The 27822-nt window shown below is 51.5% G+C and overlaps 1 long non-coding RNA gene and 6 other non-coding genes across 8 annotated transcripts; 1 reads left to right on the forward strand and 6 right to left on the reverse strand.

Moving 5' to 3' along the window:
* The first annotated feature begins 582 nt into the window (after positions 1–582).
* Positions 583–27822, forward strand: LOC140719476 (uncharacterized). 2 transcript variants are annotated; one of them, XR_012096916.1, is made up of 8 exons: positions 583–718; positions 1280–1507; positions 5657–5884; positions 10038–10265; positions 14418–14645; positions 18796–19023; positions 23174–23401; positions 27551–27822. It is a non-coding gene; the product is annotated as an uncharacterized lncRNA (long non-coding RNA). The 2 variants fall into 2 exon arrangements; XR_012096915.1 differs by lacking the exon at positions 583–718 and having other exon boundaries at positions 1125–1507.
* On the reverse strand, positions 4833–5023 carry LOC140719504 (U2 spliceosomal RNA). Its single transcript, XR_012096922.1, has one exon. It is a non-coding gene; the product is annotated as a U2 spliceosomal RNA (small nuclear RNA).
* Positions 9209–9399, reverse strand: LOC140719505 (U2 spliceosomal RNA). The gene has a single exon (XR_012096923.1). It is a non-coding gene; the product is annotated as a U2 spliceosomal RNA (small nuclear RNA).
* Positions 13589–13779, reverse strand: LOC140719507 (U2 spliceosomal RNA). The gene has a single exon (XR_012096924.1). It is a non-coding gene; the product is annotated as a U2 spliceosomal RNA (small nuclear RNA).
* Positions 17967–18157, reverse strand: LOC140719508 (U2 spliceosomal RNA). The gene has a single exon (XR_012096925.1). It is a non-coding gene; the product is annotated as a U2 spliceosomal RNA (small nuclear RNA).
* On the reverse strand, positions 22344–22534 carry LOC140719509 (U2 spliceosomal RNA). The gene has a single exon (XR_012096926.1). It is a non-coding gene; the product is annotated as a U2 spliceosomal RNA (small nuclear RNA).
* On the reverse strand, positions 26722–26912 carry LOC140719510 (U2 spliceosomal RNA). Its single transcript, XR_012096927.1, has one exon. It is a non-coding gene; the product is annotated as a U2 spliceosomal RNA (small nuclear RNA).

Genomic DNA, 27822 nt, shown 5'->3' on the forward strand with positions numbered 1-27822 from the left:
AGACCTTGCTGCCCTGCCCCGCTGGCAGCCCTGGCCCGGGTGGTCTGGAATCCATCGTCGTGCTGGACAGCTGTCGCCTCTCTGGTCGGTGGTGAGTCGGACTTGTCAGAGGCTATGTAAAGCTGCCAGTGATCCACCAATGGTCGGGGAGGGAGGCGGGGCCTGTTAGGGCTTACGTCATTGGCAGAGGCTGCTGGCTGAGTCTCAGCAGCTCGCTGTGCGAGCGAGGGACGATCTGTTCTCTCTGAGGCCCCAGGACAGACAGCCGACGTGCGGCCCGCCCCGCCCGCTTTGGGACAGAGCAGGAGCGGGCGGCTCTGCGCGTGCGTGTGACAGTGTGGCCGTCGGCTGGGATGGGAAGTTTCCTGACTTGCCCTGCTGTCTCTCCTCCTGGCCGTGGGAGGCTGGTCATGCTGTCCCGTCTGCAGGGGGAGTGGCAGCAGGCCACTCGACCCTCCCTGCAAGGCCGTCCCCTCCCCGCACTCGACGGCGAGAGCGCGCCTCCTCTGGGCCTTGTGCGCCCCGTCCGGCGCGTCCATCCAGCCGAGCCGTCTGCTTGCCGAGACTGTGCTCTCCCTGGAAGCGAGAAAGCGGGTGGGTCGCGGCGCCGGCCGGCGGCTCAAGACCGGCGTGATGGTGGTGGACGTGGGTGGCCAAAGTCGGCGGTCAGAAAGGCCTCCTGGCAAGCATGGGGAGAAGAGGAGGATGTCGTCTACAGGTGTGGCTGAGGGGAGACAATGGGTGTGCTCTGCAAGGCGAAGGCGAAATTGCAGCCGTTGGCACCTCTGTGGCTGTTTTATTTGATGTGTAATTCCAATTGTTGAGTGGCTGAGAGAAGCTGGCCGAGTTGCAGACTTTGCGTCTGCACAGGTTATCATGGGGAAGTTTCTCTCCCCCCACCCACCTTCTTTTTACCAACTGAGTTTGTCCCCTTGTTGTCATCGTCGTCTTGACCTTGATGCACATCAAACTGTTTAGCAGTGGCAGGCAGGCAGGCGGGCAGGGTCTCTCTTACATGACTGACTGACTGACTGGTTGTGCAGCCAGCGGGGTGGGTGCCTGCATGTAGAAATGGGAGGGAGAGAGGGAGGGAGGAAGGGGGCGGGCACGCGTGGCAGGAGGAAATCTGTGTAGCGGACTGACGGTGGCGCTGGTACCCCACTGCTCTGCTCTGCTCTGCAGGTGCGTTTTTGCCCGGCATCATCCCTCGGTCGTGGAGCGTGCGGGTGGGCGATGTGGAATGAAAGGGGTATTGATTATCGCCTTGGTTGTGAAACAGGAAAGATGTGAAGAGAAAGGAGGAGCAGGCCCCCCAGCGCTAACGGCAGCCAGCAGCCGGGCGAGGTAAATGCTGCGAGTGCGGACGGATGGGAGCGGCCGGCGGCCGTGGCCGCGGTGCGGAATGTGGGGGCAGCTAGCCGTGACAGGACACAGGACAGAGCTCCCTGCGTGCGTGAAGCACGGCGACGTGGACGGACGCGGCAACGGTGGAGACGGCGCCGAGCTGGTACGCCTAAGTGTGAGAGGTTTGAGTGAGTGAGTGGCCTTGGAAAATGATGAAACTTAGAAACACAGAGTAGTAGAGCACAGTACAGGCAGGCAGGCCGGCCGTTGGGCCCAAATTTCTCTCTGGGAGAAATTTATCCCTAACATCCTGCTGCCTGCCCTGCAAGAGACCCCTAAGCATGGAGCAGACGTCCATACATACATACTGTTACGATCCCCGTAACTGGGTCACTTACCAGCAAAGATAGAGAGGTCCGTTGAAGTCTGATGATACTATTTTTAACAGTATTTATTAGTAAAGATACACAAAAATAATATCAATGCAACCATACAGATAATATACGTCGTCAGTACTAAATGTAAAAGTGCGGGTATAATAATAATCAATAAGAAATGAGCTCTATCGTTGTCTAGGGGGGTAATGTATTGTCCGATGGAAATATAAAAGTCACGCAGTTCATTCAGGCTGCAGCTTTTTGGTTGGAGAGAGAAATTTTGAGAAACTTGCTGGCTTTCCTTTTTATGATTTCGATCTGTCAGAGTCCCGTTGGTGTGGCCGTTCACTTGTGGCCTCTCCTTTAGCTAAGCCGTTCTTCCGTGATGAGCCCGCTACCCTGGCAAGGGAGGACGCACACGGGCCCTCACCGGCGTTCGCTATAAAACGCTGTCACTGGCTTTCCAGCGTTTCTCCTGGTGCGTCTCAAGGGGTTGTTCCCCAGACCCTCTTTTATCCTTACTCACGGGGTCTCAGATGTCAATCAGGTTGGGATGATGCAATCCCTCAACCAGCCCACTCTGGTCGTCCCCTGAGGGCTTCAATGAATAGTACAGTACTCAATACACAATTCCGTCTCCAAGAGACAATGGCCGTTATCCGTGGCTTTGTCTCGCTGAGGCCAGGACACATTCCAAAACCTTGTGGATTCTCTCTCATTTCCTGGGTCCCAGACCCGAATTAATAACGATCTTGCGATTCTCAAAAAGGAGGGGGCGACTTTGTACCCTTTGGCCCATCAGAGTTGTGGCACATTCGTAACACCCCCTTCCTTCAAAGATTTTTACCATCGGTAAAAAATGAATTAATACAGAGTCTTACAGGATTTTAGAATCTAACGCAACACGAGAGTTTTTTTCACTACAGAGTAATACAGTTATACATTCAATTCAGCATCTAAGCAGTTAGCGATTACATTGTCACTTCCTTTAATATCTTAACATCTTGTACCTTAATAAATTCTTGTAGCATCAGACTCCAATTTGATAACCACCTATTTTTATTCCTTTTCTTCAGCAAACAAAAACTAAAGAGTTGTGATCTTAGCTTACGTGTATACTACAAAAGTTCATGCAAATACTAATCTTTATGTTACTTTCAAACTGAACAGTCAAACTTCCATGGAGGTTGTCTTTATTATTCACATGCTTTGTCGAAATCCCTTAAAACCGGATCCTGTTATTTAAAATGGCATCCCGTCAACCCTCGCCCCTTTTCCAGTTAACTCCCATGTGGTTAACTTGTATACTAGTGTGGAATAGGCTTTCGCATGCTCCTTTCATAGGAGTTATTTTATCAACAATGTGTTCCAAACTTAGACCATTTTCCGAATTTCCACACAATTCTTTAATTTTAAGCAAGTTGCTAGTTTTCTCTTCAGGACCCTTCATGCTATTAGTTTTCAATTTAAAATCTGCAAGCGATGCGGTTTGAACAAACAGACATTTCAAATTCTGCCTTTTCACAGCACACTCTTGAATAACAATAGCGTGTAGGGCAGCTTTACATTCCAAGTCAACCTGTAATTGATTCGCAGGCACCGTGTTGCCAAGCCCTTGTCTCTGTAGCCTGGTTGCTGCCTCCGACATCAATCCAGACTTAAAATTTTTCTCATTCAATTTAGGAACTACACTTTTCCTTTTTCCTTCAATAATAATATTCACCTCACCACCTTTTATCTCCTCACTAACTTTTAACACACCTTCGAGCACAAACAACTGGGAATTCTCACTTCCCACTGTTACCAAGGTTAACCCTTTCTTCACTGAACCAAGTCAGGCTTGGTAATGGCTGGGGCTGGGCCGGCGGGGGTGGGTGGCACAAGGTAGAGAATGTCATGACAGCGCAGGCAGACAGACGCATCACAATGGAGGTTTTGGAGCAGGGAAGGAGGGAGGGAGAGAGGGAGAGGAAGGAGGAAGCGAGAGAGGGAGAGAAAGAAGGAAGCGAGAGAGGGAGAGAAAGAAGGAAGCGAGAGAGGGAGAGAAAGAAGGAAGCGAGAGAGGGGGAGAGAGAGAGAGAGAGAAAGAAGGAAGCAAGCAGCAGCTTCAGCTTGAGCTGCTGCTGCTGCCGGGCCAGACGGATGAGGCCGGGACAGGTAGGCAGGCAGAGTTTTTTTTGCTGATGGTATGTATGGCTAGGTGGTGATTTTTGTCTTGGTCAGTAGAGCACGGCACTGCTGAGCTGAATCTGGTGTGGAAGGCGGCGGGGGGTGCGGATGGGGCAGAAGAAGGGAGCAGGAGCACCAGGCCCTGCTGTTTGTTGTGTTGGCGCCCCCACTCAGTTCTCTGTAGCCGGGCACCCATCCGTCCCTCCCTCCCTCCCTCGCTCGCTCGCTGGAATGGCTTGTCCCAGTCGGCCGTGTCGATTTGAATGAGCCTGTCCGGCCGGCCGGCTACTGAAAGAAATGGTGAAATTGCAGCCGAGCAAGCGACTCGATGTCAGTCGCCCGTCGGTCGGTCGCGTCTGTCCTTGGCTCCTTTGTAAGGGAGCAGCTGAGAAGAAGAGTGGAGTGAACACAGGAGAGAAAAGGCCTTTCAGCCCGCTGCACTCTGCTGCTGAGCTTGGTGCAGCCAGCAGCCAAGCCGAGCAAGCAGGCCAGGCATCAGAATGCATCATGTGCAGAGCAGCTTGCTGCAGGAATGCCAAGTGGCATTGCATCCTTCAGGAAGCTGGTGAAGCGCCTTGCCTGCAGCACCTACCCGATGTGCTCACAGCCGGGATCTGAGATGCACTGGATCTTAGCCGGACGGCCTAGATATAATGCCAGTGCTGCTGTTGAGTTGGCTACACATTGCGCGAGTGAGCGAGCTGTAGGTAGAGAGGAAGAGACACAGACACACAGAGGGTGTGGAGAGCCAGCAGCTCTCTCCTCTCTCTCCCCCCCCCCCCCCTCACTCTCCCCATCTCCCTCCCTCTTGTCTCTCACTCTCACTCTCTGTCTTCTCTCTCTTCCTCCATGTGAACGCTTGTTTATGCTGCTGCTGCTGCTGCTTTTGCTGCTGAGTTTTTGTCATTTTTCTTTTCTTGGTTAGTTTGAAATTCCCCAGGGGGGAAGTGCACCGTTCCCAGAGGCACTGCAATACCGGGTCGATGCGTGGAGTGGACGGAGCAAGCCCCTATTCCATCTCCCTGTTCCAAAAATCAATTTAATATATGGTCCCCAGATAGGGGACGTATCAGATATTAAACTGATAAGAACAGATACTACACTTGATCTTAGCCAAAAGGCCGAGAAGCGATGCCAGCGCGGCCCTTGAGTCGCCCGCATCCTGCCCAGTCTCTGGTGTTTAGGTTGAAGCAGGAGGCCTGGCAGAGACCTTGCTGCCCTGCCCCGCTGGCAGCCCTGGCCCGGGTGGTCTGGAATCCATCGTCGTGCTGGACAGCTGTCGCCTCTCTGGTCGGTGGTGAGTCGGACTTGTCAGAGGCTATGTAAAGCTGCCAGTGATCCACCAATGGTCAGGGAGGGAGGCGGGGCCTGTTAGGGCCTACGTCATTGGCAGAGGCTGCCGGCTGAGTACCAATTGAGTTTGTCCCCTTGTTGTCGTCGTCGTCTTGACTTTGATGCACAGCAAACTGTTTAGCAGTGGCAGGCAGGCAGGCGGGCAGGGTCTCTCTTACATGACAGACTGACTGGTTGTGCAGCCAGTGGGGTGGGTGCCTGCATGTAGAAATGGGAGGGGGAGAGGGAGGGAGGAAGGGGGCGGGCACGCGTGGCAGGAGGAAATCTGTGTAGCGGACTGACGGTGGCGCTGGTACCCCACTGCTCTGCTCTGCAGGTGCGTTTTTGCCCGGCATCATCCCTCGGTCGTGGAGCGTGCAGGTGGGCGATGTGGAATGAAAGGGGTATTGATTATCGCCTTGGTTGTGAAACAGGAAAGATGTGAAGAGAAAGGAGGAGCAGGCCCCCCAGCGCTAACGGCAGCCAGCAGCCGGGCGAGGTAAATGCTGCGAGTGCGGACGGATGGGAGCGGCCGGCGGCCGTGGCCGCGGTGCAGAAGGTGGTGGCAGCTAGCCGTGACAGGACACAGGACAGAGCTCCCTGCGTGCGTGAAGCACGGCGACGTGGACGGACGCGGCAACGGTGGAGACGGCGCCGAGCTGGTACGCCTAAGTGTGAGAGGTTTGAGTGAGTGAGTGGCCTTGGAAAATGATGAAACTTAGAAACACAGAGTAGTAGAGCACAGTACAGGCAGGCAGGCCGGCCGTTGGGCCCAAATTTCTCTCTGGGAGAAATTTATCCCTAACATCCTGCTGCCTGCCCTGCAAGAGACCCCTAAGCATGGAGCAGACGTCCATACATACATACTGTTACGATCCCCGTAACTGGGTCACTTACCAGCAAAGATAGAGAGGTCCGTTGAAGTTTGATGATACTATTTTTAACAGTATTTATTAGTAAAGATACACAAAAATAATATCAATGCAACCATACAGATAATATATGTCGTCAGTACTAAATGTAAAAGTGCGGGTATAATAATAATCAATAAGAAATGAGCTCTATCGTTGTCTAGGGGGGTAATGTATTGTCCGATGGAAATATAAAAGTCACGCAGTTCATTCAGGCTGCAGCTTTTTGGTTGGAGAGAGAAATTTTGAGAAACTTGCTGGCTTTCCTTTTTATGATTTCGATCTGTCAGAGTCCCGTTGGTGTGGCCGTTCACTTGTGGCCTCTCCTTTAGCTAAGCCGTTCTTCCGTGATGAGCCCGCTACCCTGGCAAGGGAGGACGCACACGGGCCCTCACCGGCGTTCGCTATAAAACGCTGTCACTGGCTTTCCAGTTTCTCCTGGTGCGTCTCAAGGGGTTGTTCCCCAGACCCTCTTTTATCCTTACTCACGGGGTCTCAGATGTCAATCAGGTTGGGATGATGCAATCCCTCAACCAGCCCACTCTGGTCGTCCCCTGAGGGCTTCAATGAATAGTACAGTACTCAATACACAATTCCGTCTCCAAGAGACAATGGCCGTTATCCGTGGCTTTGTCTCGCTGAGGCCAGGACACATTCCAAAACCTTGTGGATTCTCTCTCATTTCCTGGGTCCCAGACCCGAATTAATAACGATCTTGCGATTCTCAAAAAGGAGGGGGTGACTTTGTACCCTTTGGCCCATCAGAGTTGTGGCACATTCGTAACACCCCCTTCCTTCAAAGATTTTTACCATCGGTAAAAAATGAATTAATACAGAGTCTTACAGGATTTTAGAATCTAACGCAACACGAGAGTTTTTTTCACTACAGAGTAATACAGTTATACATTCAATTCAGCATCTAAGCAGTTAGCGATTACATTGTCACTTCCTTTAATATCTTAACATCTTGTACCTTAATAAATTCTTGTAGCATCAGACTCCAATTTGATAACCACCTATTTTTATTCCTTTTCTTCAGCAAACAAAAACTAAAGAGTTGTGATCTTAGCTTACGTGTATACTACAAAAGTTCATGCAAATACTAATCTTTATGTTACTTTCAAACTGAACAGTCAAACTTCCATGGAGGTTGTCTTTATTATTCACATGCTTTGTCGAAATCCCCTTAAAACCGGATCCTGTTATTTAAAATGGCATCCCGTCAACCCTCGCCCCTTTTCCAGTTAACTCCCATGTGGTTAACTTGTATACTAGTGTGGAATAGGCTTTCGCATGCTCCTTTCATAGGAGTTATTTTATCAACAATGTGTTCCAAACTTAGACCATTTTCCGAATTTCCACACAATTCTTTAATTTTAAGCAAGTTGCTAGTTTTCTCTTCAGGACCCTTCATGCTATTAGTTTTCAATTTAAAATCTGCAAGCGATGCGGTTTGAACAAACAGACATTTCAAATTCTGCCTTTTCACAGCACACTCTTGAATAACAATAGCGTGTAGGGCAGCTTTACATTCCAAGTCAACCTGTAATTGATTCGCAGGCACCGTGTTTGCCAAGCCCTTGTCTCTGTAGCCTGGTTGCTGCCTCCGACATCAATCCAGACTTAAAATTTTTCTCATTCAATTTAGGAACTACACTTTTCCTTTTTCCTTCAATAATAATATTCACCTCACCACCTTTTATCTCCTCACTAACTTTTAACACACCTTCGAGCACAAACAACTGGGAATTCTCACTTCCCACTGTTACCAAGGTTAACCCTTTCTTCACTGAACCAAGTCAGGCTTGGTAATGGCTGGGGCTGGGCCGGCGGGGGTGGGTGGCACAAGGTAGAGAATGTCATGACAGCGCAGGCAGACAGACGCATCACAATGGAGGTTTTGGAGCAGGGAAGGAGGGAGGGAGAGGGAGAGGAAGAGGGAGGGAGAGAGGGAGAGAAAGAAGGAAGCGAGAGAGGGAGAGAAAGAAGGAAGCGAGAGAGGGAGAGAAAGAAGGAAGCGAGAGAGGGGGAGAGAGAGAGAGAGAGAAAGAAGGAAGCAAGCAGCAGCTTCAGCTTGAGCTGCTGCTGCTGCCGGGCCAGACGGATGAGGCCGGGACAGGTAGGCAGGCAGAGTTTTTTTTGCTGATGGTATGTATGGCTAGGTGGTGATTTTTGTCTTGGTCAGTAGAGCACGGCACTGCTGAGCTGAATCTGGTGTGGAAGGCGGCGGGGGGTGCGGATGGGGCAGAAGAAGGGAGCAGGAGCACCAGGCCCTGCTGTTTGTTGTGTTGGCGCCCCCACTCAGTTCTCTGTAGCCGGGCACCCATCCGTCCCTCCCTCCCTCCCTCGCTCGCTCGCTGGAATGGCTTGTCCCAGTCGGCCGTGTCGATTTGAATGAGCCTGTCCGGCCGGCCGGCTACTGAAAGAAATGGTGTAATTGCAGCCGAGCAAGCGACTCGATGTCAGTCGCCCGTCGGTCGGTCGCGTCTGTCCTTGGCTCCTTTGTAAGGGAGCAGCTGAGAAGAAGAGTGGAGTGAACACAGGAGAGAAAAGGCCTTTCAGCCCGCTGCACTCTGCTGCTGAGCTTGGTGCAGCCAGCAGCCAAGCCGAGCAAGCAGGCCAGGCATCAGAATGCATCATGTGCAGAGCAGCTTGCTGCAGGAATGCCAAGTGGCATTGCAACCTTCAGGAAGCTGGTGAAGCGCCTTGCCTGCAGCACCTACCCGATGTGCTCACAGCCGGGATCTGAGATGCACTGGATCTTAGCCGGACGGCCTAGATATAATGCCAGTGCTGCTGTTGAGTTGGCTACACATTGCGCGAGTGAGCGAGCTGTAGGTAGAGAGGAAGAGACACAGACACACAGAGGGTGTGGAGAGCCAGCAGCTCTCTCCTCTCTCTCCCCCCCCCCCCCCCCTCACTCTCCCCATCTCCCTCCCTCTTGTCTCTCACTCTCACTCTCTGTCTTCTCTCTCTTCCTCCATGTGAACGCTTGTTTATGCTGCTGCTGCTGCTGCTTTTGCTGCTGAGTTTTTGTCATTTTTCTTTTCTTGGTTAGTTTGAAATTCCCCAGGGGGGAAGTGCACCGTTCCCAGAGGCACTGCAATACCGGGTCGATGCGTGGAGTGGACGGAGCAAGCCCCTATTCCATCTCCCTGTTCCAAAAATCAATTTAATATATGGTCCCCAGATAGGGGACGTATCAGATATTAAACTGATAAGAACAGATACTACACTTGATCTTAGCCAAAAGGCCGAGAAGCGATGCCAGCGCGGCCCTTGAGTCGCCCGCATCCTGCCCAGTCTCTGGTGTTTAGGTTGAAGCAGGAGGCCTGGCAGAGACCTTGCTGCCCTGCCCCGCTGGCAGCCCTGGCCCGGGTGGTCTGGAATCCATCGTCGTGCTGGACAGCTGTCGCCTCTCTGGTCGGTGGTGAGTCGGACTTGTCAGAGGCTATGTAAAGCTGCCAGTGATCCACCAATGGTCAGGGAGGGAGGCGGGGCCTGTTAGGGCCTACGTCATTGGCAGAGGCTGCCGGCTGAGTACCAATTGAGTTTGTCCCCTTGTTGTCGTCGTCGTCTTGACTTTGATGCACAGCAAACTGTTTAGCAGTGGCAGGCAGGCAGGCGGGCAGGGTCTCTCTTACATGACAGACTGACTGGTTGTGCAGCCAGTGGGGTGGGTGCCTGCATGTAGAAATGGGAGGGGGAGAGGGAGGGAGGAAGGGGGCGGGCACGCGTGGCAGGAGGAAATCTGTGTAGCGGACTGACGGTGGCGCTGGTACCCCACTGCTCTGCTCTGCTCTGCAGGTGCGTTTTTGCCCGGCATCATCCCTCGGTCGTGGAGCGTGCGGGTGGGCGATGTGGAATGAAAGGGGTATTGATTATCGCCTTGGTTGTGAAACAGGAAAGATGTGAAGAGAAAGGAGGAGCAGGCCCCCCAGCGCTAACGGCAGCCAGCAGCCGGGCGAGGTAAATGCTGCGAGTGCGGACGGATGGGAGCGGCCGGCGGCCGTGGCCGCGGTGCAGAAGGTGGTGGCAGCTAGCCGTGACAGGACACAGGACAGAGCTCCCTGCGTGCGTGAAGCACGGCGACGTGGACGGACGCGGCAACGGTGGAGACGGCGCCGAGCTGGTACGCCTAAGTGTGAGAGGTTTGAGTGAGTGAGTGGCCTTGGAAAATGATGAAACTTAGAAACACAGAGTAGTAGAGCACAGTACAGGCAGGCAGGCCGGCCGTTGGGCCCAAATTTCTCTCTGGGAGAAATTTATCCCTAACATCCTGCTGCCTGCCCTGCAAGAGACCCCTAAGCATGGAGCAGACGTCCATACATACATACTGTTACGATCCCCGTAACTGGGTCACTTACCAGCAAAGATAGAGAGGTCCGTTGAAGTCTGATGATACTATTTTTAACAGTATTTATTAGTAAAGATACACAAAAATAATATCAATGCAACCATACAGATAATATACGTCGTCAGTACTAAATGTAAAAGTGCGGGTATAATAATAATCAATAAGAAATGAGCTCTATCGTTGTCTAGGGGGGTAATGTATTGTCCGATGGAAATATAAAAGTCACGCAGTTCATTCAGGCTGCAGCTTTTTGGTTGGAGAGAGAAATTTTGAGAAACTTGCTGGCTTTCCTTTTTATGATTTCGATCTGTCAGAGTCCCGTTGGTGTGGCCGTTCACTTGTGGCCTCTCCTTTAGCTAAGCCGTTCTTCCGTGATGAGCCCGCTACCCTGGCAAGGGAGGACGCACACGGGCCCTCACCGGCGTTCGCTATAAAACGCTGTCACTGGCTTTCCAGCGTTTCTCCTGGTGCGTCTCAAGGGGTTGTTCCCCAGACCCTCTTTTATCCTTACTCACGGGGTCTCAGATGTCAATCAGGTTGGGATGATGCAATCCCTCAACCAGCCCACTCTGGTCGTCCCCTGAGGGCTTCAATGAATAGTACAGTACTCAATACACAATTCCGTCTCCAAGAGACAATGGCCGTTATCCGTGGCTTTGTCTCGCTGAGGCCAGGACACATTCCAAAACCTTGTGGATTCTCTCTCATTTCCTGGGTCCCAGACCCGAATTAATAACGATCTTGCGATTCTCAAAAAGGAGGGGGCGACTTTGTACCCTTTGGCCCATCAGAGTTGTGGCACATTCGTAACACCCCCTTCCTTCAAAGATTTTTACCATCGGTAAAAAATGAATTAATACAGAGTCTTACAGGATTTTAGAATCTAACGCAACACAAGAGTTTTTTTCACTACAGAGTAATACAGTTATACATTCAATTCAGCATCTAAGCAGTTAGCGATTACATTGTCACTTCCTTTAATATCTTAACATCTTGTACCTTAATAAATTCTTGTAGCATCAGACTCCAATTTGATAACCACCTATTTTTATTCCTTTTCTTCAGCAAACAAAAACTAAAGAGTTGTGATCTTAGCTTACGTGTATACTACAAAAGTTCATGCAAATACTAATCTTTATGTTACTTTCAAACTGAACAGTCAAACTTCCATGGAGGTTGTCTTTATTATTCACATGCTTTGTCGAAATCCCTTAAAACCGGATCCTGTTATTTAAAATGGCATCCCGTCAACCCTCGCCCCTTTTCCAGTTAACTCCCATGTGGTTAACTTGTATACTAGTGTGGAATAGGCTTTCGCATGCTCCTTTCATAGGAGTTATTTTATCAACAATGTGTTCCAAACTTAGACCATTTTCCGAATTTCCACACAATTCTTTAATTTTAAGCAAGTTGCTAGTTTTCTCTTCAGGACCCTTCATGCTATTAGTTTTCAATTTAAAATCTGCAAGCGATGCGGTTTGAACAAACAGACATTTCAAATTCTGCCTTTTCACAGCACACTCTTGAATAACAATAGCGTGTAGGGCAGCTTTACATTCCAAGTCAACCTGTAATTGATTCGCAGGCACCGTGTTGCCAAGCCCTTGTCTCTGTAGCCTGGTTGCTGCCTCCGACATCAATCCAGACTTAAAATTTTTCTCATTCAATTTAGGAACTACACTTTTCCTTTTTCCTTCAATAATAATATTCACCTCACCACCTTTTATCTCCTCACTAACTTTTAACACACCTTCGAGCACAAACAACTGGGAATTCTCACTTCCCACTATTACCAAGGTTAACCCTTTCTTCACTGAACCAAGTCAGGCTTGGTAATGGCTGGGGCTGGGCCGGCGGGGGTGGGTGGCACAAGGTAGAGAATGTCATGACAGCGCAGGCAGACAGACGCATCACAATGGAGGTTTTGGAGCAGGGAAGGAGGGAGGGAGAGAGGGAGAGGAAGGAGGGAGGGAGAGAGGGAGAGAAAGAAGGAAGCGAGAGAGGGAGAGAAAGAAGGAAGCGAGAGAGGGAGAGAAAGAAGGAAGCGAGAGAGGGGGAGAGAGAGAGAGAGAGAAAGAAGGAAGCAAGCAGCAGCTTCAGCTTGAGCTGCTGCTGCTGCCGGGCCAGACGGATGAGGCCGGGACAGGTAGGCAGGCAGAGTTTTTTTTGCTGATGGTATGTATGGCTAGGTGGTGATTTTTGTCTTGGTCAGTAGAGCACGGCACTGCTGAGCTGAATCTGGTGTGGAAGGCGGCGGGGGGTGCGGATGGGGCAGAAGAAGGGAGCAGGAGCACCAGGCCCTGCTGTTTGTTGTGTTGGCGCCCCCACTCAGTTCTCTGTAGCCGGGCACCCATCCGTCCCTCCCTCCCTCCCTCGCTCGCTCGCTGGAATGGCTTGTCCCAGTCGGCCGTGTCGATTTGAATGAGCCTGTCCGGCCGGCCGGCTACTGAAAGAAATGGTGAAATTGCAGCCGAGCAAGCGACTCGATGTCAGTCGCCCGTCGGTCGGTCGCGTCTGTCCTTGGCTCCTTTGTAAGGGAGCAGCTGAGAAGAAGAGTGGAGTGAACACAGGAGAGAAAAGGCCTTTCAGCCCGCTGCACTCTGCTGCTGAGCTTGGTGCAGCCAGCAGCCAAGCCGAGCAAGCAGGCCAGGCATCAGAATGCATCATGTGCAGAGCAGCTTGCTGCAGGAATGCCAAGTGGCATTGCATCCTTCAGGAAGCTGGTGAAGCGCCTTGCCTGCAGCACCTACCCGATGTGCTCACAGCCGGGATCTGAGATGCACTGGATCTTAGCCGGACGGCCTAGATATAATGCCAGTGCTGCTGTTGAGTTGGCTACACATTGCGCGAGTGAGCGAGCTGTAGGTAGAGAGGAAGAGACACAGACACACAGAGGGTGTGGAGAGCCAGCAGCTCTCTCCTCTCTCTCCCCCCCCCCCCTCACTCTCCCCATCTCCCTCCCTCTTGTCTCTCACTCTCACTCTCTGTCTTCTCTCTCTTCCTCCATGTGAACGCTTGTTTATGCTGCTGCTGCTGCTGCTTTTGCTGCTGAGTTTTTGTCATTTTTCTTTTCTTGGTTAGTTTGAAATTCCCCAGGGGGGAAGTGCACCGTTCCCAGAGGCACTGCAATACCGGGTCGATGCGTGGAGTGGACGGAGCAAGCCCCTATTCCATCTCCCTGTTCCAAAAATCAATTTAATATATGGTCCCCAGATAGGGGACGTATCAGATATTAAACTGATAAGAACAGATACTACACTTGATCTTAGCCAAAAGGCCGAGAAGCGATGCCGGCGCGGCCCTTGAGTCGCCCGCATCCTGCCCAGTCTCTGGTGTTTAGGTTGAAGCAGGAGGCCTGGCAGAGACCTTGCTGCCCTGCCCCGCTGGCAGCCCTGGCCCGGGTGGTCTGGAATCCATCGTCGTGCTGGACAGCTGTCGCCTCTCTGGTCGGTGGTGAGTCGGACTTGTCAGAGGCTATGTAAAGCTGCCAGTGATCCACCAATGGTCAGGGAGGGAGGCGGGGCCTGTTAGGGCCTACGTCATTGGCAGAGGCTGCCGGCTGAGTACCAATTGAGTTTGTCCCCTTGTTGTCGTCGTCGTCTTGACTTTGATGCACAGCAAACTGTTTAGCAGTGGCAGGCAGGCAGGCGGGCAGGGTCTCTCTTACATGACAGACTGACTGGTTGTGCAGCCAGTGGGGTGGGTGCCTGCATGTAGAAATGGGAGGGGGAGAGGGAGGGAGGAAGGGGGCGGGCACGCGTGGCAGGAGGAAATCTGTGTAGCGGACTGACGGTGGCGCTGGTACCCCACTGCTCTGCTCTGCTCTGCAGGTGCGTTTTTGCCCGGCATCATCCCTCGGTCGTGGAGCGTGCGGGTGGGCGATGTGGAATGAAAGGGGTATTGATTATCGCCTTGGTTGTGAAACAGGAAAGATGTGAAGAGAAAGGAGGAGCAGGCCCCCCAGCGCTAACGGCAGCCAGCAGCCGGGCGAGGTAAATGCTGCGAGTGCGGACGGATGGGAGCGGCCGGCGGCCGTGGCCGCGGTGCAGAAGGTGGTGGCAGCTAGCCGTGACAGGACACAGGACAGAGCTCCCTGCGTGCGTGAAGCACGGCGGCGTGGACGGACGCGGCAACGGTGGAGACGGCGCCGAGCTGGTACGCCTAAGTGTGAGAGGTTTGAGTGAGTGAGTGGCCTTGGAAAATGATGAAACTTAGAAACACAGAGTAGTAGAGCACAGTACAGGCAGGCAGGCCGGCCGTTGGGCCCAAATTTCTCTCTGGGAGAAATTTATCCCTAACATCCTGCTGCCTGCCCTGCAAGAGACCCCTAAGCATGGAGCAGACGTCCATACATACATACTGTTACGATCCCCGTAACTGGGTCACTTACCAGCAAAGATAGAGAGGTCCGTTGAAGTCTGATGATACTATTTTTAACAGTATTTATTAGTAAAGATACACAAAAATAATATCAATGCAACCATACAGATAATATACGTCGTCAGTACTAAATGTAAAAGTGCGGGTATAATAATAATCAATAAGAAATGAGCTCTATCGTTGTCTAGGGGGGTAATGTATTGTCCGATGGAAATATAAAAGTCACGCAGTTCATTCAGGCTGCAGCTTTTTGGTTGGAGAGAGAAATTTTGAGAAACTTGCTGGCTTTCCTTTTTATGATTTCGATCTGTCAGAGTCCCGTTGGTGTGGCCGTTCACTTGTGGCCTCTCCTTTAGCTAAGCCGTTCTTCCGTGATGAGCCCGCTACCCTGGCAAGGGAGGACGCACACGGGCCCTCACCGGCGTTCGCTATAAAACGCTGTCACTGGCTTTCCAGCGTTTCTCCTGGTGCGTCTCAAGGGGTTGTTCCCCAGACCCTCTTTTATCCTTACTCACGGGGTCTCAGATGTCAATCAGGTTGGGATGATGCAATCCCTCAACCAGCCCACTCTGGTCGTCCCCTGAGGGCTTCAATGAATAGTACAGTACTCAATACACAATTCCGTCTCCAAGAGACAATGGCCGTTATCCGTGGCTTTGTCTCGCTGAGGCCAGGACACATTCCAAAACCTTGTGGATTCTCTCTCATTTCCTGGGTCCCAGACCCGAATTAATAACGATCTTGCGATTCTCAAAAAGGAGGGGGCGACTTTGTACCCTTTGGCCCATCAGAGTTGTGGCACATTCGTAACACCCCCTTCCTTCAAAGATTTTTACCATCGGTAAAAAATGAATTAATACAGAGTCTTACAGGATTTTAGAATCTAACGCAACACAAGAGTTTTTTTCATTACAGAGTAATACAGTTATACATTCAATTCAGCATCTAAGCAGTTAGCGATTACATTGTCACTTCCTTTAATATCTTAACATCTTGTACCTTAATAAATTCTTGTAGCATCAGACTCCAATTTGATAACCACCTATTTTTATTCCTTTTCTTCAGCAAACAAAAACTAAAGAGTTGTGATCTTAGCTTACGTGTATACTACAAAAGTTCATGCAAATACTAATCTTTATGTTACTTTCAAACTGAACAGTCAAACTTCCATGGAGGTTGTCTTTATTATTCACATGCTTTGTCGAAATCCCTTAAAACCGGATCCTGTTATTTAAAATGGCATCCCGTCAACCCTCGCCCCTTTTCCAGTTAACTCCCATGTGGTTAACTTGTATACTAGTGTGGAATAGGCTTTCGCATGCTCCTTTCATAGGAGTTATTTTATCAACAATGTGTTCCAAACTTAGACCATTTTCCGAATTTCCACACAATTCTTTAATTTTAAGCAAGTTGCTAGTTTTCTCTTCAGGACCCTTCATGCTATTAGTTTTCAATTTAAAATCTGCAAGCGATGCGGTTTGAACAAACAGACATTTCAAATTCTGCCTTTTCACAGCACACTCTTGAATAACAATAGCGTGTAGGGCAGCTTTACATTCCAAGTCAACCTGTAATTGATTCGCAGGCACCGTGTTGCCAAGCCCTTGTCTCTGTAGCCTGGTTGCTGCCTCCGACATCAATCCAGACTTAAAATTTTTCTCATTCAATTTAGGAACTACACTTTTCCTTTTTCCTTCAATAATAATATTCACCTCACCACCTTTTATCTCCTCACTAACTTTTAACACACCTTCGAGCACAAACAACTGGGAATTCTCACTTCCCACTATTACCAAGGTTAACCCTTTCTTCACTGAACCAAGTCAGGCTTGGTAATGGCTGGGGCTGGGCCGGCGGGGGTGGGTGGCACAAGGTAGAGAATGTCATGACAGCGCAGGCAGACAGACGCATCACAATGGAGGTTTTGGAGCAGGGAAGGAGGGAGGGAGAGGGAGAGGAAGGAGGGAGGGAGAGAGGGAGAGAAAGAAGGAAGCGAGAGAGGGAGAGAAAGAAGGAAGCGAGAGAGGGAGAGAAAGAAGGAAGCGAGAGAGGGGGAGAGAGAGAGAGAGAGAAAGAAGGAAGCAAGCAGCAGCTTCAGCTTGAGCTGCTGCTGCTGCCGGGCCAGACGGATGAGGCCGGGACAGGTAGGCAGGCAGAGTTTTTTTTGCTGATGGTATGTATGGCTAGGTGGTGATTTTTGTCTTGGTCAGTAGAGCACGGCACTGCTGAGCTGAATCTGGTGTGGAAGGCGGCGGGGGGTGCGGATGGGGCAGAAGAAGGGAGCAGGAGCACCAGGCCCTGCTGTTTGTTGTGTTGGCGCCCCCACTCAGTTCTCTGTAGCCGGGCACCCATCCGTCCCTCCCTCCCTCCCTCGCTCGCTCGCTGGAATGGCTTGTCCCAGTCGGCCGTGTCGATTTGAATGAGCCTGTCCGGCCGGCCGGCTACTGAAAGAAATGGTGTAATTGCAGCCGAGCAAGCGACTCGATGTCAGTCGCCCGTCGGTCGGTCGCGTCTGTCCTTGGCTCCTTTGTAAGGGAGCAGCTGAGAAGAAGAGTGGAGTGAACACAGGAGAGAAAAGGCCTTTCAGCCCGCTGCACTCTGCTGCTGAGCTTGGTGCAGCCAGCAGCCAAGCCGAGCAAGCAGGCCAGGCATCAGAATGCATCATGTGCAGAGCAGCTTGCTGCAGGAATGCCAAGTGGCATTGCATCCTTCAGGAAGCTGGTGAAGCGCCTTGCCTGCAGCACCTACCCGATGTGCTCACAGCCGGGATCTGAGATGCACTGGATCTTAGCCGGACGGCCTAGATATAATGCCAGTGCTGCTGTTGAGTTGGCTACACATTGCGCGAGTGAGCGAGCTGTAGGTAGAGAGGAAGAGACACAGACACACAGAGGGTGTGGAGAGCCAGCAGCTGTCTCCTCTCTCTCCCCCCCCCCCCTCACTCTCCCCATCTCCCTCCCTCTTGTCTCTCACTCTCACTCTCTGTCTTCTCTCTCTTCCTCCATGTGAACGCTTGTTTATGCTGCTGCTGCTGCTGCTTTTGCTGCTGAGTTTTTGTCATTTTTCTTTTCTTGGTTAGTTTGAAATTCCCCAGGGGGGAAGTGCACCGTTCCCAGAGGCACTGCAATACCGGGTCGATGCGTGGAGTGGACGGAGCAAGCCCCTATTCCATCTCCCTGTTCCAAAAATCAATTTAATATATGGTCCCCAGATAGGGGACGTATCAGATATTAAACTGATAAGAACAGATACTACACTTGATCTTAGCCAAAAGGCCGAGAAGCGATGCCAGCGCGGCCCTTGAGTCGCCCGCATCCTGCCCAGTCTCTGGTGTTTAGGTTGAAGCAGGAGGCCTGGCAGAGACCTTGCTGCCCTGCCCCGCTGGCAGCCCTGGCCCGGGTGGTCTGGAATCCATCGTCGTGCTGGACAGCTGTCGCCTCTCTGGTCGGTGGTGAGTCGGACTTGTCAGAGGCTTTGTAAAGCTGCCAGTGATCCACCAATGGTCAGGGAGGGAGGCGGGGCCTGTTAGGGCCTACGTCATTGGCAGAGGCTGCCGGCTGAGTACCAATTGAGTTTGTCCCCTTGTTGTCGTCGTCGTCTTGACTTTGATGCACAGCAAACTGTTTAGCAGTGGCAGGCAGGCAGGCGGGCAGGGTCTCTCTTACATGACAGACTGACTGGTTGTGCAGCCAGTGGGGTGGGTGCCTGCATGTAGAAATGGGAGGGGGAGAGGGAGGGAGGAAGGGGGCGGGCACGCGTGGCAGGAGGAAATCTGTGTAGCGGACTGACGGTGGCGCTGGTACCCCACTGCTCTGCTCTGCTCTGCAGGTGCGTTTTTGCCCGGCATCATCCCTCGGTCGTGGAGCGTGCGGGTGGGCGATGTGGAATGAAAGGGGTATTGATTATCGCCTTGGTTGTGAAACAGGAAAGATGTGAAGAGAAAGGAGGAGCAGGCCCCCCAGCGCTAACGGCAGCCAGCAGCCGGGCGAGGTAAATGCTGCGAGTGCGGACGGATGGGAGCGGCCGGCGGCCGTGGCCGCGGTGCAGAAGGTGGTGGCAGCTAGCCGTGACAGGACACAGGACAGAGCTCCCTGCGTGCGTGAAGCACGGCGACGTGGACGGACGCGGCAACGGTGGAGACGGCGCCGAGCTGGTACGCCTAAGTGTGAGAGGTTTGAGTGAGTGAGTGGCCTTGGAAAATGATGAAACTTAGAAACACAGAGTAGTAGAGCACAGTACAGGCAGGCAGGCCGGCCGTTGGGCCCAAATTTCTCTCTGGGAGAAATTTATCCCTAACATCCTGCTGCCTGCCCTGCAAGAGACCCCTAAGCATGGAGCAGACGTCCATACATACATACTGTTACGATCCCCGTAACTGGGTCACTTACCAGCAAAGATAGAGAGGTCCGTTGAAGTCTGATGATACTATTTTTAACAGTATTTATTAGTAAAGATACACAAAAATAATATCAATGCAACCATACAGATAATATACGTCGTCAGTACTAAATGTAAAAGTGCGGGTATAATAATAATCAATAAGAAATGAGCTCTATCGTTGTCTAGGGGGGTAATGTATTGTCCGATGGAAATATAAAAGTCACGCAGTTCATTCAGGCTGCAGCTTTTTGGTTGGAGAGAGAAATTTTGAGAAACTTGCTGGCTTTCCTTTTTATGATTTCGATCTGTCAGAGTCCCGTTGGTGTGGCCGTTCACTTGTGGCCTCTCCTTTAGCTAAGCCGTTCTTCCGTGATGAGCCCGCTACCCTGGCAAGGGAGGACGCACACGGGCCCTCACCGGCGTTCGCTATAAAACGCTGTCACTGGCTTTCCAGCGTTTCTCCTGGTGCGTCTCAAGGGGTTGTTCCCCAGACCCTCTTTTATCCTTACTCACGGGGTCTCAGATGTCAATCAGGTTGGGATGATGCAATCCCTCAACCAGCCCACTCTGGTCGTCCCCTGAGGGCTTCAATGAATAGTACAGTACTCAATACACAATTCCGTCTCCAAGAGACAATGGCCGTTATCCGTGGCTTTGTCTCGCTGAGGCCAGGACACATTCCAAAACCTTGTGGATTCTCTCTCATTTCCTGGGTCCCAGACCCGAATTAATAACGATCTTGCGATTCTCAAAAAGGAGGGGGCGACTTTGTACCCTTTGGCCCATCAGAGTTGTGGCACATTCGTAACACCCCCTTCCTTCAAAGATTTTTACCATCGGTAAAAAATGAATTAATACAGAGTCTTACAGGATTTTAGAATCTAACGCAACACAAGAGTTTTTTTCACTACAGAGTAATACAGTTATACATTCAATTCAGCATCTAAGCAGTTAGCGATTACATTGTCACTTCCTTTAATATCTTAACATCTTGTACCTTAATAAATTCTTGTAGCATCAGACTCCAATTTGATAACCACCTATTTTTATTCCTTTTCTTCAGCAAACAAAAACTAAAGAGTTGTGATCTTAGCTTACGTGTATACTACAAAAGTTCATGCAAATACTAATCTTTATGTTACTTTCAAACTGAACAGTCAAACTTCCATGGAGGTTGTCTTTATTATTCACATGCTTTGTCGAAATCCCTTAAAACCGGATCCTGTTATTTAAAATGGCATCCCGTCAACCCTCGCCCCTTTTCCAGTTAACTCCCATGTGGTTAACTTGTATACTAGTGTGGAATAGGCTTTCGCATGCTCCTTTCATAGGAGTTATTTTATCAACAATGTGTTCCAAACTTAGACCATTTTCCGAATTTCCACACAATTCTTTAATTTTAAGCAAGTTGCTAGTTTTCTCTTCAGGACCCTTCATGCTATTAGTTTTCAATTTAAAATCTGCAAGCGATGCGGTTTGAACAAACAGACATTTCAAATTCTGCCTTTTCACAGCACACTCTTGAATAACAATAGCGTGTAGGGCAGCTTTACATTCCAAGTCAACCTGTAATTGATTCGCAGGCACCGTGTTGCCAAGCCCTTGTCTCTGTAGCCTGGTTGCTGCCTCCGACATCAATCCAGACTTAAAATTTTTCTCATTCAATTTAGGAACTACACTTTTCCTTTTTCCTTCAATAATAATATTCACCTCACCACCTTTTATCTCCTCACTAACTTTTAACACACCTTCGAGCACAAACAACTGGGAATTCTCACTTCCCACTATTACCAAGGTTAACCCTTTCTTCACTGAACCAAGTCAGGCTTGGTAATGGCTGGGGCTGGGCCGGCGGGGGTGGGTGGCACAAGGTAGAGAATGTCATGACAGCGCAGGCAGACAGACGCATCACAATGGAGGTTTTGGAGCAGGGAAGGAGGGAGGGAGAGAGGGAGAGGAAGGAGGGAGGGAGAGAGGGAGAGAAAGAAGGAAGCGAGAGAGGGAGAGAAAGAAGGAAGCGAGAGAGGGAGAGAAAGAAGGAAGCGAGAGAGGGGGAGAGAGAGAGAGAGAGAAAGAAGGAAGCAAGCAGCAGCTTCAGCTTGAGCTGCTGCTGCTGCCGGGCCAGACGGATGAGGCCGGGACAGGTAGGCAGGCAGAGTTTTTTTTGCTGATGGTATGTATGGCTAGGTGGTGATTTTTGTCTTGGTCAGTAGAGCACGGCACTGCTGAGCTGAATCTGGTGTGGAAGGCGGCGGGGGGTGCGGATGGGGCAGAAGAAGGGAGCAGGAGCACCAGGCCCTGCTGTTTGTTGTGTTGGCGCCCCCACTCAGTTCTCTGTAGCCGGGCACCCATCCGTCCCTCCCTCCCTCCCTCGCTCGCTCGCTGGAATGGCTTGTCCCAGTCGGCCGTGTCGATTTGAATGAGCCTGTCCGGCCGGCCGGCTACTGAAAGAAATGGTGAAATTGCAGCCGAGCAAGCGACTCGATGTCAGTCGCCCGTCGGTCGGTCGCGTCTGTCCTTGGCTCCTTTGTAAGGGAGCAGCTGAGAAGAAGAGTGGAGTGAACACAGGAGAGAAAAGGCCTTTCAGCCCGCTGCACTCTGCTGCTGAGCTTGGTGCAGCCAGCAGCCAAGCCGAGCAAGCAGGCCAGGCATCAGAATGCATCATGTGCAGAGCAGCTTGCTGCAGGAATGCCAAGTGGCATTGCATCCTTCAGGAAGCTGGTGAAGCGCCTTGCCTGCAGCACCTACCCGATGTGCTCACAGCCGGGATCTGAGATGCACTGGATCTTAGCCGGACGGCCTAGATATAATGCCAGTGCTGCTGTTGAGTTGGCTACACATTGCGCGAGTGAGCGAGCTGTAGGTAGAGAGGAAGAGACACAGACACACAGAGGGTGTGGAGAGCCAGCAGCTCTCTCCTCTCTCTCCCCCCCCCTCACTCACCCCATCTCCCTCCCTCTTGTCTCTCACTCTCACTCTCTGTCTTCTCTCTCTTCCTCCATGTGAACGCTTGTTTATGCTGCTGCTGCTGCTGCTTTTGCTGCTGAGTTTTTGTCATTTTTCTTTTCTTGGTTAGTTTGAAATTCCCCAGGGGGGAAGTGCACCGTTCCCAGAGGCACTGCAATACCGGGTCGATGCGTGGAGTGGACGGAGCAAGCCCCTATTCCATCTCCCTGTTCCAAAAATCAATTTAATATATGGTCCCCAGATAGGGGACGTATCAGATATTAAACTGATAAGAACAGATACTACACTTGATCTTAGCCAAAAGGCCGAGAAGCGATGCCGGCGCGGCCCTTGAGTCGCCCGCATCCTGCCCAGTCTCTGGTGTTTAGGTTGAAGCAGGAGGCCTGGCAGAGACCTTGCTGCCCTGCCCCGCTGGCAGCCCTGGCCCGGGTGGTCTGGAATCCATCGTCGTGCTGGACAGCTGTCGCCTCTCTGGTCGGTGGTGAGTCGGACTTGTCAGAGGCTATGTAAAGCTGCCAGTGATCCACCAATGGTCAGGGAGGGAGGCGGGGCCTGTTAGGGCCTACGTCATTGGCAGAGGCTGCCGGCTGAGTACCAATTGAGTTTGTCCCCTTGTTGTCGTCGTCGTCTTGACTTTGATGCACAGCAAACTGTTTAGCAGTGGCAGGCAGGCAGGCGGGCAGGGTCTCTCTTACATGACAGACTGACTGGTTGTGCAGCCAGTGGGGTGGGTGCCTGCATGTAGAAATGGGAGGGGGAGAGGGAGGGAGGAAGGGGGCGGGCACGCGTGGCAGGAGGAAATCTGTGTAGCGGACTGACGGTGGCGCTGGTACCCCCACTGCTCTGCTCTGCTCTGCAGGTGCGTTTTTGCCCGGCATCATCCCTCGGTCGTGGAGCGTGCGGGTGGGCGATGTGGAATGAAAGGGGTATTGATTATCGCCTTGGTTGTGAAACAGGAAAGATGTGAAGAGAAAGGAGGAGCAGGCCCCCCAGCGCTAACGGCAGCCAGCAGCCGGGCGAGGTAAATGCTGCGAGTGCGGACGGATGGGAGCGGCCGGCGGCCGTGGCCGCGGTGCAGAAGGTGGTGGCAGCTAGCCGTGACAGGACACAGGACAGAGCTCCCTGCGTGCGTGAAGCACGGCGGCGTGGACGGACGCGGCAACGGTGGAGACGGCGCCGAGCTGGTACGCCTAAGTGTGAGAGGTTTGAGTGAGTGAGTGGCCTTGGAAAATGATGAAACTTAGAAACACAGAGTAGTAGAGCACAGTACAGGCAGGCAGGCCGGCCGTTGGGCCCAAATTTCTCTCTGGGAGAAATTTATCCCTAACATCCTGCTGCCTGCCCTGCAAGAGACCCCTAAGCATGGAGCAGACGTCCATACATACATACTGTTACGATCCCCGTAACTGGGTCACTTACCAGCAAAGATAGAGAGGTCCGTTGAAGTCTGATGATACTATTTTTAACAGTATTTATTAGTAAAGATACACAAAAATAATATCAATGCAACCATACAGATAATATACGTCGTCAGTACTAAATGTAAAAGTGCGGGTATAATAATAATCAATAAGAAATGAGCTCTATCGTTGTCTAGGGGGGTAATGTATTGTCCGATGGAAATATAAAAGTCACGCAGTTCATTCAGGCTGCAGCTTTTTGGTTGGAGAGAGAAATTTTGAGAAACTTGCTGGCTTTCCTTTTTATGATTTCGATCTGTCAGAGTCCCGTTGGTGTGGCCGTTCACTTGTGGCCTCTCCTTTAGCTAAGCCGTTCTTCCGTGATGAGCCCGCTACCCTGGCAAGGGAGGACGCACACGGGCCCTCACCGGCGTTCGCTATAAAACGCTGTCACTGGCTTTCCAGCGTTTCTCCTGGTGCGTCTCAAGGGGTTGTTCCCCAGACCCTCTTTTATCCTTACTCACGGGGTCTCAGATGTCAATCAGGTTGGGATGATGCAATCCCTCAACCAGCCCACTCTGGTCGTCCCCTGAGGGCTTCAATGAATAGTACAGTACTCAATACACAATTCCGTCTCCAAGAGACAATGGCCGTTATCCGTGGCTTTGTCTCGCTGAGGCCAGGACACATTCCAAAACCTTGTGGATTCTCTCTCATTTCCTGGGTCCCAGACCCGAATTAATAACGATCTTGCGATTCTCAAAAAGGAGGGGGCGACTTTGTACCCTTTGGCCCATCAGAGTTGTGGCACATTCGTAACACCCCCTTCCTTCAAAGATTTTTACCATCGGTAAAAAATGAATTAATACAGAGTCTTACAGGATTTTAGAATCTAACGCAACACAAGAGTTTTTTTCACTACAGAGTAATACAGTTATACATTCAATTCAGCATCTAAGCAGTTAGCGATTACATTGTCACTTCCTTTAATATCTTAACATCTTGTACCTTAATAAATTCTTGTAGCATCAGACTCCAATTTGATAACCACCTATTTTTATTCCTTTTCTTCAGCAAACAAAAACTAAAGAGTTGTGATCTTAGCTTACGTGTATACTACAAAAGTTCATGCAAATACTAATCTTTATGTTACTTTCAAACTGAACAGTCAAACTTCCATGGAGGTTGTCTTTATTATTCACATGCTTTGTCGAAATCCCTTAAAACCGGATCCTGTTATTTAAAATGGCATCCCGTCAACCCTCGCCCCTTTTCCAGTTAACTCCCATGTGGTTAACTTGTATACTAGTGTGGAATAGGCTTTCGCATGCTCCTTTCATAGGAGTTATTTTATCAACAATGTGTTCCAAACTTAGACCATTTTCCGAATTTCCACACAATTCTTTAATTTTAAGCAAGTTGCTAGTTTTCTCTTCAGGACCCTTCATGCTATTAGTTTTCAATTTAAAATCTGCAAGCGATGCGGTTTGAACAAACAGACATTTCAAATTCTGCCTTTTCACAGCACACTCTTGAATAACAATAGCGTGTAGGGCAGCTTTACATTCCAAGTCAACCTGTAATTGATTCGCAGGCACCGTGTTGCCAAGCCCTTGTCTCTGTAGCCTGGTTGCTGCCTCCGACATCAATCCAGACTTAAAATTTTTCTCATTCAATTTAGGAACTACACTTTTCCTTTTTCCTTCAATAATAATATTCACCTCACCACCTTTTATCTCCTCACTAACTTTTAACACACCTTCGAGCACAAACAACTGGGAATTCTCACTTCCCACTATTACCAAGGTTAACCCTTTCTTCACTGAACCAAGTCAGGCTTGGTAATGGCTGGGGCTGGGCCGGCGGGGGTGGGTGGCACAAGGTAGAGAATGTCATGACAGCGCAGGCAGACAGACGCATCACAATGGAGGTTTTGGAGCAGGGAAGGAGGGAGGGAGAGGGAGAGGAAGGAGGGAGGGAGAGAGGGAGAGAAAGAAGGAAGCGAGAGAGGGAGAGAAAGAAGGAAGCGAGAGAGGGAGAGAAAGAAGGAAGCGAGAGAGGGGGAGAGAGAGAGAGAGAGAAAGAAGGAAGCAAGCAGCAGCTTCAGCTTGAGCTGCTGCTGCTGCCGGGCCAGACGGATGAGGCCGGGACAGGTAGGCAGGCAGAGTTTTTTTTGCTGATGGTATGTATGGCTAGGTGGTGATTTTTGTCTTGGTCAGTAGAGCACGGCACTGCTGAGCTGAATCTGGTGTGGAAGGCGGCGGGGGGTGCGGATGGGGCAGAAGAAGGGAGCAGGAGCACCAGGCCCTGCTGTTTGTTGTGTTGGCGCCCCCACTCAGTTCTCTGTAGCCGGGCACCCATCCGTCCCTCCCTCCCTCCCTCGCTCGCTCGCTGGAATGGCTTGTCCCAGTCGGCCGTGTCGATTTGAATGAGCCTGTCCGGCCGGCCGGCTACTGAAAGAAATGGTGTAATTGCAGCCGAGCAAGCGACTCGATGTCAGTCGCCCGTCGGTCGGTCGCGTCTGTCCTTGGCTCCTTTGTAAGGGAGCAGCTGAGAAGAAGAGTGGAGTGAACACAGGAGAGAAAAGGCCTTTCAGCCCGCTGCACTCTGCTGCTGAGCTTGGTGCAGCCAGCAGCCAAGCCGAGCAAGCAGGCCAGGCATCAGAATGCATCATGTGCAGAGCAGCTTGCTGCAGGAATGCCAAGTGGCATTGCATCCTTCAGGAAGCTGGTGAAGCGCCTTGCCTGCAGCACCTACCCGATGTGCTCACAGCCGGGATCTGAGATGCACTGGATCTTAGCCGGACGGCCTAGATATAATGCCAGTGCTGCTGTTGAGTTGGCTACACATTGCGCGAGTGAGCGAGCTGTAGGTAGAGAGGAAGAGACACAGACACACAGAGGGTGTGGAGAGCCAGCAGCTGTCTCCTCTCTCTCCCCCCCCCCCTCACTCTCCCCATCTCCCTCCCTCTTGTCTCTCACTCTCACTCTCTGTCTTCTCTCTCTTCCTCCATGTGAACGCTTGTTTATGCTGCTGCTGCTGCTGCTTTTGCTGCTGAGTTTTTGTCATTTTTCTTTTCTTGGTTAGTTTGAAATTCCCCAGGGGGGAAGTGCACCGTTCCCAGAGGCACTGCAATACCGGGTCGATGCGTGGAGTGGACGGAGCAAGCCCCTATTCCATCTCCCTGTTCCAAAAATCAATTTAATATATGGTCCCCAGATAGGGGACGTATCAGATATTAAACTGATAAGAACAGATACTACACTTGATCTTAGCCAAAAGGCCGAGAAGCGATGCCAGCGCGGCCCTTGAGTCGCCCGCATCCTGCCCAGTCTCTGGTGTTTAGGTTGAAGCAGGAGGCCTGGCAGAGACCTTGCTGCCCTGCCCCGCTGGCAGCCCTGGCCCGGGTGGTCTGGAATCCATCGTCGTGCTGGACAGCTGTCGCCTCTCTGGTCGGTGGTGAGTCGGACTTGTCAGAGGCTTTGTAAAGCTGCCAGTGATCCACCAATGGTCAGGGAGGGAGGCGGGGCCTGTTAGGGCCTACGTCATTGGCAGAGGCTGCCGGCTGAGTACCAATTGAGTTTGTCCCCTTGTTGTCGTCGTCGTCTTGACTTTGATGCACAGCAAACTGTTTAGCAGTGGCAGGCAGGCAGGCGGGCAGGGTCTCTCTTACATGACAGACTGACTGGTTGTGCAGCCAGTGGGGTGGGTGCCTGCATGTAGAAATGGGAGGGGGAGAGGGAGGGAGGAAGGGGGCGGGCACGCGTGGCAGGAGGAAATCTGTGTAGCGGACTGACGGTGGCGCTGGTACCCCACTGCTCTGCTCTGCTCTGCAGGTGCGTTTTTGCCCGGCATCATCCCTCGGTCGTGGAGCGTGCGGGTGGGCGATGTGGAATGAAAGGGGTATTGATTATCGCCTTGGTTGTGAAACAGGAAAGATGTGAAGAGAAAGGAGGAGCAGGCCCCCCAGCGCTAACGGCAGCCAGCAGCCGGGCGAGGTAAATGCTGCGAGTGCGGACGGATGGGAGCGGCCGGCGGCCGTGGCCGCGGTGCAGAAGGTGGTGGCAGCTAGCCGTGACAGGACACAGGACAGAGCTCCCTGCGTGCGTGAAGCACGGCGACGTGGACGGACGCGGCAACGGTGGAGACGGCGCCGAGCTGGTACGCCTAAGTGTGAGAGGTTTGAGTGAGTGAGTGGCCTTGGA

Source organism: Hemitrygon akajei, chromosome 31 (genome assembly GCF_048418815.1).
Source record: "Hemitrygon akajei chromosome 31, sHemAka1.3, whole genome shotgun sequence".
Taxonomy (NCBI): Eukaryota; Metazoa; Chordata; class Chondrichthyes; order Myliobatiformes; family Dasyatidae; genus Hemitrygon; species Hemitrygon akajei.